We start from the raw sequence: 10537 nt of genomic DNA, 5'->3' as shown, positions 1-10537 counted from the left end.
ATGCTTTTTCAACACATGCAACAATTTTTTCTCTTGTTCAGTAGACAAATGAGTAGATATAATGACAGAAAAAATAGATAAGTCTCCCAAGAATGCATATCTTAAGTGAGAAGGGAGCTGCTTAAGCTCAAGCTTGGGGTTTGGCTTAGCCTCTACTGAATCCTGTATTTTTTCAACATCATTTAATACATCAACATGCTGTTTATTTTTAACACATCAATCAAGTCATATTCAGAATTGTCAATTATTTCACTAACAAATTTATTAATCACATCTAATCTAAAACATTCATCATTCTCAAGAGGATATTTAGAAGAATTAAGCATGTTATAAATTACCTCTTCTTGTCCCACTCTTAAAGTAAGCTTACCCTCATGGACATCTATAAGTGCCTTGCCAGTTGCAAGGAATGGACGCCCCAATATCAAAGGAACCTCTCTATCTTCCTCCATATCCAAGACAATGAAATCCACTGGAAGATAAATTTGTCCACCTTGACTAATACATCCTCCACTTGCCTTTAGGATATGTCACCGATCGATCAGCTAGTTGTAATGAGACACTGGTCGGTTTCACATCCCCTAGTCCAAGCTTCCTGAAAAAGATAAAGGCATTAAGTTAATGCTAGCACCTAAATCGCACAATGCTTTAGTGAATTCGATATTGCCAATATTGCATAGAATTGTAAAACTCCCTGGATCCTTTAATTTTGATGGCAACTTGTTCTGAATGATTGCACTGCACTCTTCGGTGAGCATGACTGTCTCATGGTCCTCTAGCCTTCTCTTTTTGGAAAGGATGTCCTTCAAAAATTTGGCATAGCTAGGCATCTGAGCTAATGCCTCCGCAAATGAATATTTATGTGTAGTTTCTTGAAGACCTCCAAAAACTTCAGAAAGTTCTTGTCATCCTTACTTTGCTTGAGCCTTTGAGGAAAAGGAACTGGTGGATTGTAGGGCTTTACTGGCTCTTCCTTTTTCTCTTTTAGCTTCTCTTTGACCATAGTCTCTTCTTGAGTTTGTTCCTTTACTTGTTCTTTAACAGGCTCTTTCCCTTGTTATTCCCCTAGTTGTTTTCCACTCCTCAAGGTAATTGTCTTCACATGCTCCTTCGGGTTCGTTTCAGTATTGCTAGGCAATGACCCTTGAGTTCTGTTAGCTATCATGTTGGCCAACTGTCCCATTTGTATTTCAAGTTTTTAATGGCAGCTTGCTGGTTTTGAAAGTTTGCCTTAGTTTCACCCATGAAATCAGTAGTGGCCTTGGTGAGAGTTGCAACCAATTCTTCCAGGTTAGACTTCTTTTCTTGCTGTGGAAAATCAGGTGGTCCTCTATTCTGATAATTCTGTTGTTGCTGTTGATTTCTCAGGAAAAATTTGGATGGTTCTTCCAGGCAGGCATGTAGGTGTTTGAGTATGGATTGTTCTGTTGCCTTCCTTGGTTTGCCACATATTGCACTTGTTCTTGTACTGGAGGCATGAATGAGCTGTCAATCGGGCAATCTCGAGTAGCATGTTGCCCAGTACACATCTCACAGGTCTGCACACAAGTATTGACAGCATTAATAGATAAATGATCTAATTTTTTGAAAAGAGTGTCTACCTTTGCATTGAGTGCAGTAATAGCATCTATCTCATGAACCCCAGCAGGTCTCCTCGCCATGTTTCTCTATTGGGCCATTGGTAATTGTTGTTGGCCATTTCCTCCAAAAGATCATAGGCCTCATCAAGCGACTTCCCCATCAATGAACCTCCAGCAGCAGCATCAATATTAATTCTGGTATGGTTGTTCAGCCATTGTAGAAGGTTTGCACAACCAACCATTTAGGCAGCCCTGGTGTGGACACCTCCTAAGCAGATCCTTGAACCTTTCCCAGGCTTCATATAAGGTCTCCATGTCAATTGCACGAAGTTTGGATGTCAGTCCTCAACTTGGCAGTCTTAGCAGGTGGAAAGAATTTTGCCAAAAATTTTTGTGCTAAGTCATTCCAAGTGTGATCGACCAGCAGGAAGAGACTGTAACCATGCTTTAGCCTTGTCTCTAAGTGAAAACGGGAAAATCTTAACCGAATTGCATCATCTGACACTCCATTATGCTTAAGGGTATCACATATCTCCAAAAGTTTGCAATGTGCGCATTAGGGTCATCATTGGGCAATCCTCCAAACTGAACTGCTGTCTGGATCATTTGGATCAAAGCAGGCTTGATCTCAAAGTTGTTTGCTTGCACAGGTGGTCTTGTGATGCTAGATGAAGCTCCATTCACGGTAGGCATGGCATAATCCCGCAGTGCCCTGGGGTTTGCCTCTCTAGCAACCTCATTATTCCCTACTAGGATTACTTCTCTCCTTGGATCTTCAGCCATTTCTGGATCTACTTTTGCCTCAGATTTCTTCCCTTCTCTGACTGCTTTAATATTTTGTTTACAATGCGTTCAATTTCTTGACTTGAAATGGGGTTTGATTCAATTCTCACAAGTCGACCCGATTCTCTTTTCCAAGTTGTAATTTTGAAAGATTATTATCCCTTTTTTTTAAGAGAAGAGAGAAGAGGAAAGAGAGAGAAAAGAGTTCTAGAGATGAGTCCTAAGGAGTCCTAAATCTAGAGATGAAAGAGAAGAGTGTTTTAATTAGGTTTAAATTTTAATGGCAAACAAGTTAGCACAAAATGGACTTTCTATCCTAGGTTAACCTAGATCTAGACAGCTCCTAACTGTTCCAAGATCGCCTTCAAGCACTCCAAGCCCAAAATTGACTAACTATCTCGGCCAGGTAAGTGTAAGATGTGGGAGGTCCCCTGCTTGTTGCTTTCCTTAGACACTAACTGAGTTGGCCAGGTCAGACAACGGAACCAATTGAAAACCACCTTCTTAAACCACTTGCCTTAGACACCGAGCAATTAATCAATTCGAATCCAGTCTAACTTTAGGGCTTTCTTGTCCTATTGAGCTCGAATATCCTAGGGCCAACGTTTAATTGATTTTAGATTAAGGTTTAGGTTATGCAGGATGAAAGATGTAATTTTTGGGCTAAGGAAGGGTGATCAAATCCCCACCTTATCTGATTAATGGGTTAAGTGCCCTTAAAGTTAATTATGGAGATGCAATGCAAAGAAACAAGATGTCCAATCAAGTTTGATTTTTTTTTTATATTTTTGGTTATACTATATTAGTTAAGCGTTATGAAATGTCAGTGATTTTTTTTTTTAAATATCTAAGAAATAAATATCTAGATTACTAGTAAAATCAACTATTCTTGATATTAAAGCACCAGTCTCCGGTAACGGTGCCAAAAACTTGTTAGCCTATTTCACAAGTGCATGAAATCGCTCAAATAATATAATGATAAATAAGATATTGTTGCCACGAGGACTGAGTTTAATTATCAAAAATGAACGCTAATTTTACTAATATCTAAATGATCAAAACTGAATGACAGTGGAAAATAAAATTAACTCTAAAGAACTCAATAAAGCTGAATCAAAATTCGATTGATAAAGCACTAGGGTATATCTGATTTCACTTGGACCAATTATCAATTCTAGCTATTCCGATTAATAATCCAAATTTAATTATTAATGCAAGGATAAATAATCCTAAATTATTTAATAATCTCTCCCGAGTCTTATTAAATATACTAATTAAAATCTATAATCTATCTTCCAATAGTAAAATAGATTTCAATTACTTCAATAAGCACAGTGATTATTTTCAAGATCCCACAGGTCAAATCTTCTACTTCTGCTCCAATTATTATTCCTATGATGTTTGTTATTAACTCCAATTTATAATCTTCCTTCCCAGTACCAATTATAAATCGAAATCAATTAAGTACCAAAGATAATAATACTTAAAAGTATTAAGTGCAAATAACAAATAATTGCATTAACAAAGAAAATTAATACAAGATTCTGGAATTAAAATTAATCCAAGCTACATCAGGTACCCTAGCTAGAAATTTAGCTTTTCATCATATCAAAATCAAGCTCAAGTTTACTTGAATAAAACTTCAAAATCATCCTAACAATGAGTTCTAGAAAATAAATTCAAAGTAAACAAGAGAAAGAATTAAAAACTCAGAAGAAATTGCAGAGCCGAATGAATCCTCTCTTCAAATCTTCCAGATACTCCAAACTCTCCTTGCTTGATTTCTAGCTTTCAAAGATGATTCTCCTCCCTCTCTTGCTTGTGTTTTAGGATCCTTAAATAGGGCTAGGGCTAGGGTTAAGGTGATATTTTTTTCATAATTTTATTCTATATATCATTCTTTCTATTTGGTATAGAATCTCTCCTCCTTTGGATAGGCTTTAAGCAACCACCAGCCATCTACTCCTTATGCTGCCCAAATTTTTTGATTTTATTATGATTTTCATAGTAAAAGAAGAAAAGGAGGCATGGTTAATTAGAGGAGAAGAATTTCTTCCTTTTTGGGTCCACAAAATCTGCAAAACAAAGTAAGGTTTTGGCTGCCCAAATCAAGTTTTCCAAGAATTGGTTCCAATTCTTTCTAAGTTTGCTCCTCATGCAGAATTAGTTTGGACTTTGATTTTCTTCCATTTAATTCTTTCTAAGATAGCTCTTTGCCATCCAAAATTGGTTGTCATATCAGATCTTTGTGTCAAGAAACACTAAGAAGAATCTGGGTGTATCGGGTGTTTCTTGTTGTGTCCAACATTGTTACCAACTTCAACCTACTGTAGCCACCTCATCTGAAATTCAAATTCAATTCTGTAAATTATGTTCCTTTCTTGCTTCTCTCAAAATTCTGTAGGATCTAATCTTGCTCAATTTGAAGTCCTGTAGCTTACCTTTTAGGGGTCCTCACACCAAAATATCCAGAATTTAGATTGGTTGACTAGATGGAAGAGATTAACTGCTTGATTTATTTTCTGCACCTCTAGTTTCTTTTCTGACTGATGATGCCAAAAAGGATAAGGTGTGGGGTCCATTGATATCTTGATTTGGTTATTCTGCTTTGAGGTAGACTCTGATTTTGATGCAAGATCTGATGACTCCGGTTGACAAATCCTGCTGAATTGGACTCAACCAATTTTACTTAATTTGACCTTTAAAATATGGTTAAGCCCAATTAGGTGTGACCTGACTCAATTACTGCAATTGACATAAAACATATCAGGTTCTTACATTTATTTAGTTAATTATTATACCAATTTCATCAAAATCATTAAAAACTAATAATAATAATTACTATAAAAATACAATACATCAGCAACCGACGCTCTCTTGTGCATCGGCTTCTAGGTGACTCTTTGAAAAGCTGCTCGAGTTTGGTACTCCAAACTTTAGTCGGGAAGCATATACTCCTTCGGACAGCTCAAACACTCCTTCGTGGCTCACTTCAGCACCAGTCAAAGGCCACTACAAATCTCTGATAGTCTCTTCTTGATCAAACAAGGAAAGACTGAGATACTTCGAGATTTTATGACCCGTTTTAATACGGCCATGCTTGAGGTCAAGGATCTCAATGAAAATATGGCCATATCAGCCATGAAAAGAGGTCTGAAGGGATCTCAATTCACATATTCTTTGGACAAAACTCTCTCTTGGACTTATGCTGAACTTTTGGAGCGTGATACAAGTATATGCGCACGGACGAAGGAGCTTCTGACCGATGTCAGACAGAAGGCAAAGGTCAGAAGAAAAAAAAAACAAAAGAAGGAAGGAGCTCCGACTGAGTCAAGTCGGCCATCTTCCAATAAGCGAACTTCACCCCGACGATAGAGTCCAAGATCGAGTTATGACAGGTATAACTCCTACACTTCTCTTTCTGCTCCCTATGTGCAGATCTTCATGGAGATCGAAGGAGCAAAATACCTACGACATCCTCCATCGATGAAAGCTTCATCGAGGAACTGTGATCGGAGGAAGTATTGTCGGTTCTATCGTGATCACGATCACGATACCGAACAATGCATTCAACTCATGGATGAGATAGAAGCTCTGATTCGATGAGGCTATCTCGAAAAATATCAGAAAGATCCATCGACTCAACCTCCTGCCGATCGACGACCTTAGCCAACTGAGAAAGCTATAAATAATCAGCCGACCACAAGGGTGATCAATATGATCTTCAGACGATTGGACTGGGGGGCAACTTCTGAAGAAGAATTGGTGAAACGGTGATGACTCAACAATGTAATAACTTTTTCAGAAGAAGATGTTCGGAGAATTCAAACTCCCCATGATGATGCTGTTGTTGTCTCGGTAACAATAATAAATTATGATGTAAAAAGAATCTTTATAGATAATGAAAGTCCAACTAATATTTTATTTTATTCAACTTTCTTCCAAATGCGACTACCAACTGATCGACTCAAAAAAATTTCGATGCCATTAGTTAGCTTCACAGGAGATGCTGTCACAGTGGAAGAAAAAATCTTCCTCTCCTTAACCACTGGAACCGAACCACAATAGCGCACCATCTTCATAACGTTCATGATAGTTCGAGTACCTTCAGTTTATAACGCCATACTCGAACGATCTGGACTCAACATTCTGAAAGTAGTGGTTTCGACATACCATTTATTAGTTTGATTTTCGATGAAAAATAAAGTCAGAGAGATGCATGGGGATTAGCAACTTATCTGACGCTGCTTCCTTGTCTCCACCCAAAATAATAAACCTGAAGACTTTCTGCCTGTCGACAAATTAGACCAAAGAGAGAATCAGAAAAGGGGTGAACCAGCTGAACAACTGATTTCTATCTCACTGAAAGAAGAAGATCCCGAGAAAATGATCTAAATTGGATCGCAACTGTCCGACTCAGAGCAGCAATAATTAATAAAATTACTCAGAACCAACGTCGATATTTTTACTTGATCAGCCACCGACATATCCGGTATTCCTTCAGAAATAATAACTCACCAACTTAACATCAATCCAAATGTTAAGCCAGTGAGACAAAAGAAGTGACCTTTTATCCTCGAAAGATAAAAAGTCATATATGAAAAAGTCGACAAGCTCCTTGCAGTAGGCTTCATCAAAGAAGTTACATATCCCGATTGGCTCGTCAATGTGGTAATGATGAGAAAAGCCAATGAGAGTGAAGAATCTACATCGACGATGTAGATTTGAATGAGGCTTGTCCGAAGGATAGCTTTTCATTGTCAAAGATTGATCAACTGATTGATGCGACTTCAGATCATCGACTTTTGAGTTTCATGGATGCCTTCGTCAGGTATAATCAAATCCAAATGACATCAGAAGATGAGGAGCACACAGATTTTATAACCGACAAAGGCACATACAGCTACAAAGTAATGCCTTTCGGTTTTGAAAAATACTGAAGCTACTTATCAACGGCTCATCAATAAGATTTTCAAGTCTTAGATTGGATGAAATATGAAAGTATACATAGACGACATGCTGGTGAAGAGTCTCCAAACTTCAGATCCTGGAGGAAGCTTTTGGCACGCTTCAATGACATCAGATGAAGTTAAATCTGATCAAGTATGCATTTGGGGTAATCTCTAAGAAATTCTTTGAATTTTATATTTCACAATAAGAAATCGAGACTAATCCTGAAAAGATAAAGACCATCATCAACATGAAGCATCCGAGCTCAAAGAAAGAGATACAGCAACTCAACGGAAGGATCGCCGCACTCAGCCGATTCATTTCTAAGTCAGTCGAGAGATGCTTGCCATTTTTTAAAACTTTACGACAGACAAAGGACTTTTTATGGTTGGATGAATGCCGATAGTTTTTCAAAGACTTAAAAAAATACTTGGCTTCTCCACCTTTGCTTACAAAATCGAAGGTCGGAGAGACATTGTATCTCTACTTGACGACTTCAACAGAAGCGGTTAGTTCGGTGCTCGTCCAGAGGGATAAAAATCGAATCCATCAACTGATCTACTACACCAATAAAGTACTTCACAATGCTGAAGTTCGATACTCAAGAGCGATGAAAATGATCTACGCTCTAATCATATCGGCACAATGACTTTGTCCGTACTTTCAAGCACATCCAATTGTGATCTTGACAGATCAGCCGTTAAAGATGATCTTACATCGACCTGATACGTCAGATCGGATGATGAAGTAGACAGTAAAGCTTGGCAAGTTCGACATACCAATATCATCCACGATCGTCCATGAAGGTGCAAGTTCTGACCTACTTCATCGCAGAATGTACAATATCCGACAATAAGCTAGAAGATACAAATGATAATACAATAAAGCAGGTTACAACTCTCGAACCCGACCTAAGGTCGACTTGGGTGCTGTACATCGATGGAGCATCTAATGCACAAGGTAGTGGAGCCGGCCTTATACTCATAAATTTCAAAGGGGTAGTCACTGAATACACCCTTCGGTTCAATTTTAAAATCTCAAATAATCAAGCCGAATATGAAGTACTCTTAGTCAGCTTGAAGATAGCCAAAGAGCTTGAGATCGATAGTTTGAAGGTCTTCACCGACTCATAACTGATTGTTGGACAGGTCAAGGGTAAATTTGAAGTCCGAGACCCCACTATGATGAAATACCTTTAGAAGGTGAAAGATATTATAGCGAGCTTGAAATATTTTGAGATCTTTCACATTCACAGAATCAAAAATATTCGGGCCAATATACTTTCATGCTTGGCTACTATCGCTTTCAACTCGTTGGGTCGGACATTCATTGAATGCTAGCCAAGTATCGACAAAGTCAAAGAAGTATTGCAGCTCACTATCGAACCAAGCTGGATGGATCTGATCATCCAATACTTGACCGATGGGATTCTTCCTACAGATCCTTCAGAAGTTAAACAACTCCGATGGACAGCCTCTCAATATGTAATAATGAATGGTCATCTCTACGAAAAGTCATTCTCGCTTCTTTTGCTAAAGTGTTTGGGACTTACAGATGCCGACTATACACTTAGAGAAGTATACGAAGGGATTTATGAAAATCACTTAGGGGGCAAATCTCTAGCTTATAAAGTCCTGTGATAAGAATACTATTGGCCCACCATAAAGAAAGATGCAGCTGAACTTGTCTGGAGGTGTGAACTATATCAAAGTATGTAAATATACAACATCAACCGACTAGTCAATTGACATTGATTGTAGCACTATGATCCTTCGTACAATGGAGAATCGACATACTTGATCTTTTTCCTCTGATATCTGGTCAAAGAAAATTCATAGTGATTGTTATTGACTACTTCATCAAATGGGTAGAAGTTGAACCTCTGGCCCAAATCACTAAAAATAAAATGGAAGACTTCATTTAAAAATCCATCATTTATGGATTTAGTTTACCGCACACCATTATCACTGACAATGGTCGATAATTCGACAATCAAAATTTCAGAAAATTTTGTGCAAAGTTTCATATCACACACAAACTCACGTCAGTCGGCTATCCACAGTCAAATGGAGAGGTGGAGGTAACCAACTGAACAATCTTGCACGGGCTCAAGATCCGACTGAATGAAGCTAAAAACCTCTAGATGAAAGAATTATATGCGATCTTATGGACGTACTGAACAACTCCCCACATACCGACTGAAAAATCCTCCTTTAATTTGGCTTATGGAACAGAAGCAATGATCTTGCTCAAGATCGGATTGCCATCATCAAGAGTGGAGCAATATAGTGAGCCGAGCAATTCTGAATGTCGAAGAGCTAACTTAGATCTCCTTTCAGAACTCTGATAGCAAGCTCAAGCTCGGATGACTACATATTGGCAAAGAATAGTCCGGTATTATAATGCAAGAGTCAAGCCGAAGGTCTTCCAATCAAGAGATTTGATTTTAAGAAAAGTAGAAATCTCAAAACTTTTAGATCAAGAAAAACTGTCTTCGAATTAGGAAGGACCTTACAGAATATTCAAAATGCTTAGATCGGATGCATATCAGCTAGAAATCTTTGAAGGGTCGGCAATACCCCGAACATGGAATGCCGATAATATGAAAATGTATTGCCCATAAAGTTGTTGATATATACATTATTTGGAATACAATACAAAAATTTTAGAATCACAAGCCTTGGTCAAGTTCTATCAATGATCGACTATATGTCAACTTTCATTGTAAAAGCCAAACTATCCACTGTACTTCGATATGAAGTTTATTTCAGCTTTCACTGTAAAAGTCAGAGAATTAACTGCTTCGATGTCGACTATATTTCAGTTCTCTTGCAAGAATCGACATACCGACTGCAATCTCAAACCGACATCAAATATACAAGCTTTCACTGCAAAAGCTATAGTGGCCGATTATATCTAGATTTTCAATGTCGAATTTTCATTATAAAGGCTGATTACAGTCGAAAGACTAATATGCTGACTTAGTCCTAACTAAGTAGAATGAAATGTCAAAATGATCAAGATCAGACTGAAATTATACCGTCATGGCTATAGCCGATCGAAGGATATTCGGTTTGTCACCGATTATCAAATGATCTGACGTACAAACCCGATCAAGCATCGGGTACAGGTTATTTGATTTTTCATCATTATCCTAACTTCTATTAAGTACGTCAAAGACTACGTGACTAACGGATATTCTACACGTTCTACTGAATGATCGG

The sequence above is a fragment of the Elaeis guineensis genome, chromosome 16 (assembly GCF_000442705.2).
Source record: "Elaeis guineensis isolate ETL-2024a chromosome 16, EG11, whole genome shotgun sequence".
NCBI classification, from domain to species: domain Eukaryota; kingdom Viridiplantae; phylum Streptophyta; class Magnoliopsida; order Arecales; family Arecaceae; genus Elaeis; species Elaeis guineensis.
This window is presented reverse-complemented; position numbering follows the sequence as displayed.